Source organism: Ananas comosus, linkage group 23 (genome assembly GCF_001540865.1).
Source record: "Ananas comosus cultivar F153 linkage group 23, ASM154086v1, whole genome shotgun sequence".
NCBI lineage: Eukaryota > Viridiplantae > Streptophyta > Magnoliopsida > Poales > Bromeliaceae > Ananas > Ananas comosus.
In genome coordinates, this window is record NC_033643.1 from 7032480 (window position 1) to 7040180 (window position 7701).

At 40.3% G+C, this 7701-nt stretch overlaps 1 long non-coding RNA gene across 2 annotated transcripts; it reads right to left on the reverse strand.

Moving 5' to 3' along the window:
• Positions 4908-6746, reverse strand: LOC109728308. 2 transcript variants are annotated; one of them, XR_002220956.1, is made up of 5 exons: positions 6684-6746; positions 6358-6427; positions 6193-6260; positions 6012-6072; positions 4908-4966 (listed from the first exon to the last, which is right to left on the reverse strand). It is a non-coding gene; the product is annotated as an uncharacterized LOC109728308 (long non-coding RNA). The 2 variants fall into 2 exon arrangements; XR_002220955.1 differs by lacking the exon at positions 6684-6746 and having other exon boundaries at positions 4928-4966; positions 6012-6075; positions 6358-6517.

Sequence of the window (7701 nt, forward strand, 5' to 3'; positions counted from 1 at the left end):
ATGTGCTGGAGAAAATAAAGAAAGCTATGACCACTATAGCGGAGGAGGCACCTCTGAAGTCTGAATTGGATGGAAATAATTTTAAAGGGCCAACTTTTGAAGAAAGAAAGAATAAAATTTATCCCTTCAAAAGAGATAAGGTGATAGAGATGCGTTAAAGAGTGGCCTTCAACTGCCAAAACTGAGAAAATTAGAAGATGTTGGGAAAATAAATGACCCAAACTATTGCTTGTATCACCAGATGATTAGTCACCCCATTGAAGATTGTTGGGTATTCAAAGACTGGGTAGAAAAGCAATATAAAGCCGGCATGATCACTCTTTCTCAAGCCGTGCTTACAGATCCGCCAACTGAAAATACGAATTTTGTGAATATAAAAGATGAAAATAATGAAGAAGATGATACGCCTCCTCCTGAATTCTGGAATATCTTCTTATCGAAAAAGACTCACAAAATGTTGAAATATTTGAATACAGTTCCTGAAATTACATGGAGAAATCCATTGCATCCGAAAGTTCAGACATCCTCATCTGAAACAGCACCTAGTCCTCCTACTTTAGAAAAACGAAAAACAATCTTAAAGAAAGGAGTACGAAAACTCGTGAAACCAGCTCAATACAAAAAGCGGGATGGAGTATCAGCAGTAACAATGCGAGACTTCATAGTAAAAGCATTAGAAGATGCAGAGAATAAAAAGAAGTCTCAAGAAACTGAGAATAAGGAACTCTTTTAGCCTGAAACTTGTAGAGTCATCTCAGTCAGAAGTGATAAGGACTATCTCTTAAACCAGCAGAGAACGTATGACAACCAAGATCAATTAGCACAAATTCAAGAGATCATGACCTTGAATTTTGATTGTCTGCGACCACGAATGACGCACCTCGCACGGTTAATCTTTTTTTAATTTCCCGTTGAGTAGTATTCATGATTCAGATTAATATTTAAGTATATATAGTTATCAAGTATTGTGGATTCATGGCTTCCAATAAATGCAAGCGTCTATTGTTAATTACCCCTATAAAGTGTTAGGGCACCTTCGATTAAGAGACCTCTGAAATGTCGAAATAGACTGAAATTGAATAAAAGATGAATTTTATAACACAATCTGTTATATAGTTACATAGCTTAACCAAGGGCATACCCCCGGTATACATGAATAGAGAAAGTGCTTAGTTTAACGACATGACGGTCGATTAAATTAGGTTGCTCAGTTTAACGACGTTGCGGTTGATTGGATTTAAATTGCTCAGTTTAACGACATGGCGGTCGATTAGATTTATAGTTTAACGACATGGCGGTCGATTAGAATGATTTGCTCAGTTTAACGACATAGCGGTCGATTAGATTTGATTTGCTCAGTTTAACGACATGGCGGTTGATTGAATTGATTTGCTCAGTTTAACGACATGGCGGTCGATTGAAATGATTTGTTCAGTTTAACTACATGGCGGTCGATTAGATTTGATTTGCTCAGTTTAACAACATGGCGGTCGATTAGATTTGGGCTGCTCAATTTATCGATATGGCGGTCGAATTGAAATTTAAGTTGCTCAGTTTAACGACATGACGGTCGATTAAATTTAATTTGCTCAGTTTAACGATATAGCGGTCGATTGAACTTAGATTGCTCATTTTAACGACATGGCGGTCGATTGAATTTATGTTGCTCATTTTAACATGGCGGTCGATTGAATTGAGTTGCTCAGTTTAACTACGTGGCGGTCGATTGGATTTAAATTGCTCGACTTGGACTCACCTTTAGCTTAAACTTCTGAGTTTGGAGGGCATGATGTAGGTGAAGGGCAAGTACACGAAATGAACTTGACTTGGCATACATGAATTTGAAAGTTTAAATTCAAAAGTTTAAATTTCAACTTAAAATTTAGAATTTTAGCATAAAATTTGAATGGAGTATAAAACTTTAGATTTAAATTTAAAATTTGAATTTGAGTTAGTTTTCATTTTGAAATTGAATTTTAATTAAAGTTTTGAGTTTGAAGTTGAATTTAATTTTCGTTTTAAGTTTAAATTTCAATTCAAATTGGAATTTTAATTTTACCTCAAATTTACATTGGATTAAGTTTGAGTTTGCATTCATACTCTATTTAAATTTGCATCTTAAATTTGAGTTTAAACTTAAATTTTGGTTTTAGAAATAAATTTGAATTTGAATATCATTTATAAATTTTAATCTAAAATTTACATTTATGCTTTAGTCAGATTTTAAGTTTGATTAAATTTTGATTTGAATTTTGATCGTGGTTTAGTTTTAAATTTGATTTTGGATTGCTTGAGTTTAGGATAAGATTTGAACATTGATTACAAATTCGAATTTTGAATTTTGAATTTTAGCTTTTCATTTATGTCACGCCCCAATCCCCGCCAATTTGGTCTGGTTCGGGTCACGTCAACAGACGCCGGACGGACAGAGCCTTCCCCGTCCGCCCAAGGCTCTAACAATATGTATAAATAGGCAATCAACAAGAGAATTGCATATATAATACAAGGCTTGCACGAGGGCAAGCAGCAACGGAAGCGAAAGCTCTAAGCTAAATATACATCACACATGATATTTGATTTCATTTAAACCAAATTCAAGTAAACAAAGTTATTACATTTCATTCAACCATCATATCTTTTACATTTAGCCATCCACCAAATACATGATTGTTTACAACTTTACATCTCTAAATCAACAAAATAAAGTTGATACATGTATAACAAAAAGGGAATGACTACAAAATGTGTAAAGTCCCGGTGGCCGCTACCTATGGCGCCAAACCCTTGCCTCGGTCCTCCGCCGCCCCGCTCGTGCTAGGACCTGTAGGGTTAGTGGTGTGAGAACTACAACGAAGTTCCCAGTGGGCTCGGCTCCGACCTCGCCGACTTACCCACTAGGTCCATCCAGGCATAAGTATTTCAAAGGAGAGAAAATAACCACTACTAATGCAACTAATACTATGCCTGCAAGAAAGAAGTCGGTAGACATATAATTCGATGCGGTAATGGAAATGCATGCATGCTCCAATCATAATCAAACTTTGGCTCTTACCCAATCTTACCGGTTAACTCTGTTAACCCCAATAACTCACAACCCAAAATCCCTTAATAACGGGGGACTCGAACCTCCCTAGGGACCGTCAATTGGTGGGACTTTACCACGCCCAGTGGTGACCAACTCTGGAGTGCACCGCTCGAGGGGGAGCGACCTCCCTCAAGCCAAGACGAAATGTGAGTATCGATCTAATCCTCAACTTGAGGACTCATAGCCACTAGTCACAATGCCAATGTCACGATAGGTCTCTACCTATTCATTCTTGCCACTCTCAAGGCTTTACCTTTGACGATGTCAAAATGGGTTAAACTATATTCAACGGTTCATCTCTCAATGCAAATCTTGTTTCTATGTCAATGTCACCCATATTTTCTATTGTCCAAGTCAATTCTCACATTCACACAACTTGAGGGTCCAATCACACATGTCCATTTGGTTCTATCATCCTCTGTTCAACCACGTTAGAACCATATAAATGAAGTCAAACCAAGTTCCGCCTGTAACAACCCTACTATGCATGAGTGGATATATACATAAAACATATATGCTCAAGAATAGAGAAAACAGACATAGAAGGGAATCCAACGATTCCGGCGTGCACCCCCCACCTCTAATAATCGTGTGGGTGTAGTATATGACGTCTCCCGGATTTTACGAAAGCCGCCTCCGCGCCCTATAATCAAAACGGTGCCATATTAGGCCTTTTTGTACATGAACTATACTCTATCATTTTCGCAATGTTAAACGAAGTTGTCCCACGCGTTTAGGACACCCCCAATTAGATTTTTTTACGGGGTCAATTTATCCCCGAAAAATCCTAGGGCAAAAACCCCAATTCCAAGCCCTAATATTGTCATTTAGGGTTTTCCCACGAATCGATCCCAACTCTAAGCAAACAATAGCTTAGGATCATCTAAGAAGCATCCTAGTAAGGTTTCTAGACCTTTGGTACCAACCCTAGGGCTCCAAACACCACTTCCAAGGATTCACCATGAGAGCACTTTAAGCTCTCATGGGAACCATGGTGTACATGGCTCAAAAGAGTCTTTAAAGCCTCTAGGGAGCACAAAGCTCCCATTTTCTAAACCAAAATCCAAATCCTAGGCTCATTTCTACCAAAAACTCACCTTAGCCCTAGCTCCTCCAAGTCCTTCTTGTAGGAGAGCTTGTAGAACCCTCCAAAGCCTCCAAATCCTCCTCCTCTCCACTTCTTCTTCTTCTTCTCCAAGTCCTAGAGCATGAGTTCTAGAGAGAGAAAGAGAGGAAATGGGTGAGAAGGGTGAAAATGGCTGTGGGAGAGAGGAGATGAATCATATATAGTGTTGTGACAATTGCACTTAAGCCCCTCCACTTGTTTCTTCTTGATCTGCCCAGACTGGGCGTTTTTCACCTTCGGGGACCGGTCTCCCCGACCAGGGACCGGTTCCCGAACGGGGGTTTTCTAGGACTTAGCCAATTTTTCGAGTTTTCGGCTATTGCGCAGCGAGGGACCGGTCTGCCTGTCACGCCCGGGTACCAGCGGAAGCATATCCGGCACGTGCACAGACCCGCCATACACCTGCAGTATATAAGGCGTCTACAAGCAACAAGTCGATAGGAGTAAAAACATATAATAAGTCTATCCTGATATCAGAGCATAGTAAAACTCACAAAGACTATCAATAAGAGAACAATAGTATAAACCCAAAATCTCAACCATCAACGAAGTATCACAACTATAGTGACTGTCCAAAAGTACATATACATCACGGGGTCAACAAAAGAATAGATACAACGGTGGTCTCTCTATACATAGGGACATCACCCTCGGCCGTAGCCCGAGTAGCAAGGTGATCGACTAGCACGCTCCTAGTAGTCCCTAGCTAGGCGCGACTCCCTTGCCACGATCCCTAGCCTCTCCTGTAACAGGCTCTGTAAAAACACGTGAAAACTATTAAAATAGTTTCCAGTGGGTAAGCCGGCCAGCCCCTCGAGCGAATTACACCACTAGGCTCATGATGTACTTAATGAAAGCAAAGTAGTCAATTGCGATGAATATATAATTATGCAGTCCTGCTAACAGTAATAGCAATGTAAAATTAATGAACTATAACAACATGTAATTCTAGTCTCAAAGTAATAATTTAACTTGATATGGAGCATGGCCACTACTAGACATAAACATGGCCTAAATGTGTAAGTAATTGTTCATGTATTGGTAACATTTCATACCTGTTCCAATTTCCTTTAGCTTTCATTCATCAGGACCTACCCAAGGTAGTCCAGCTTGCGCCGTGCCTAATGGTCCCGTGGTAGTATATACTCCCCACAGCAATCCACTTCGGCACCCAATCCCGCACGGGCGAACAACTGTCGCGTAGGCCAACTCCGGAGTGCCGGCTTGTAGGGAGCGACCCTCACAAGCGTGTGCGAATGAGCACGATGGCAAGCAAGCATATTTCACTGTCCACATGTCTCAAATATCATGTTTTCATTTGCAATGTTCTTACTCTCGATCCTCCGATCGGAAATTCAATACACAAATAGTAACAAGAACTAGTATCCACTAGATTGTAAACATGTCCGAGTAATGCTAAAGCACAAGGCATTATAATCTTTCCACTATTATGGCACTATCAACATGGTCATAAGCATGTCATGGTTCTCTACTTTAGAGTCCAGAGAATGTCATTGTTCTCTATTTTACCATCGATAAAGTCACGAGAATATCATTGTTCTCTACTTTACAACAGCATAAATATCATATCCATTATTTATCTAATTTAACTAAAGATAAACATAAATATAAGCATAAGTACAATTATGCATGAATTCTCTCTACTTCATAGAGGTTCTATTAAATGTTAAGGCAAGGAAGTTCCAACAACCATATTATGCCAATATCGCACAATTATCTCAAATTCCATACATATAGAACATAGGGGAGCTTCACTTGCTCTGGTTAGGTCAAACCCACCTAGTATGAGGCTCCAACTATCCACAAGAAGTCCCACAAACGGCTCAACGAAGCCCCAATGCTGCTGAAAAAACAAATGTCAAGATCGGAGTAAATCTACGGCCGAAATGTCCGATTTCGGCTCAAATCACATCTCGTATCAAGTAGCAACATAAATCGCTGTTTTGGTTCACTTTAGTACCTTCAATTAAGTCTCTAAAGGCTTCCCAAAGCCAACCAAGGATGACCCAAAGGTCAGTCGAACTCCCGCTGCGATCAACACCAATACGACATCAAAATCATCATATAATAGCAAATATAGTCGGAATCTTGCGAATTCAGTTTTCTAACTGAAATCCTTGCTTACCTCAGGTTAGAATACCTTCCAAACCAACTTCTAAGAGTACAAGTTCAGCTCAACGAGGCTCGAAGACCTGCTGCGAAGAAATAATCCCGAAATTGCATCAATTCGCGCAAATAAGTGCAATTAGTTCTAATTTAGCTTCATAATTGGCTAAATATTCAATTAAGCTTCAAAGTAGCTTATCCCTGGTCTAAGAAGGTTAATTCACAGCTAATTAACTCATTTATAATAGCTGAATTCTCAGTTTAGCACAGCCAAGAGCAAAAATCCGAAATCGCTACTCAAATCGACGAATAGAACGTCGATAACGACAAAAGTGAGTCGATTACCTTCTTAAGCTTCCAACCAGTGACCTGCTGATCTAGGGCTGCGAAAACCTGTCCAAAACACTCTCCCACGTGTCCGCGAAAGCTCTGCAACGCTCGCAAACAGCGAAGAACAAGCGCGGCGACGAAAACGGTGCAAAACGGCGACTTTTCTCTAGAGAGAGAAAAACCCTAGAGAGAGAGGAAGAGAAAAATGGGAGAACCCTTCTCTGGACTCCAGACCCTTCCACAGTGCTCCTGGAGTCGTGCTGGGGGTTATAGATAGGGATCAAAATGTGAAAAGACCAAAATAGCCTTGCTGCCACGAATTGCCACTGTGTACCGGTACACCATTGCGGCTGTACCGGTACAGCAAGCAGAAAAGGCTGATTTTCGCCAGTTCAATGCACTTTCTCACTTCTCGCATTCCAAACATCCTCTAACTTATCCAAACACTTGTTCTAACCTTTTAGAACATGTAAGAGTGATCCACACACCATTCCACACACTCGAACTCTGCAATTTGCGAAAGTCCAGTGTATTACATTCACCCCTCCTAAAAAGAAGTTTCGTCCGCGAAACTTGTAAANAAGAGAACAATAGTATAAACCCAAAATCTCAACCATCAACGAAGTATCACAACTATAGTGACTGTCCAAAAGTACATATACATCACGGGGTCAACAAAAGAATAGATACAACGGTGGTCTCTCTATACATAGGGACATCACCCTCGGCCGTAGCCCGAGTAGCAAGGTGATCGACTAGCACGCTCCTAGTAGTCCCTAGCTAGGCGCGACTCCCTTGCCACGATCCCTAGCCTCTCCTGTAACAGGCTCTGTAAAAACAACCACCAAAAGGGCGTGAAAACTATTAACAATAGTTCCCAGTGGGTAAGCCGCCAGCCTCGGCGAATTACACCACTAGGCTCATGATGTACTAAATGAAAGCAAAAGTAGTAATTGCATGACATATATAATTATGCAGTGCTAACAGATAATAAGCCAATGTTAACAAATAATGAACATATAAACAACATGTA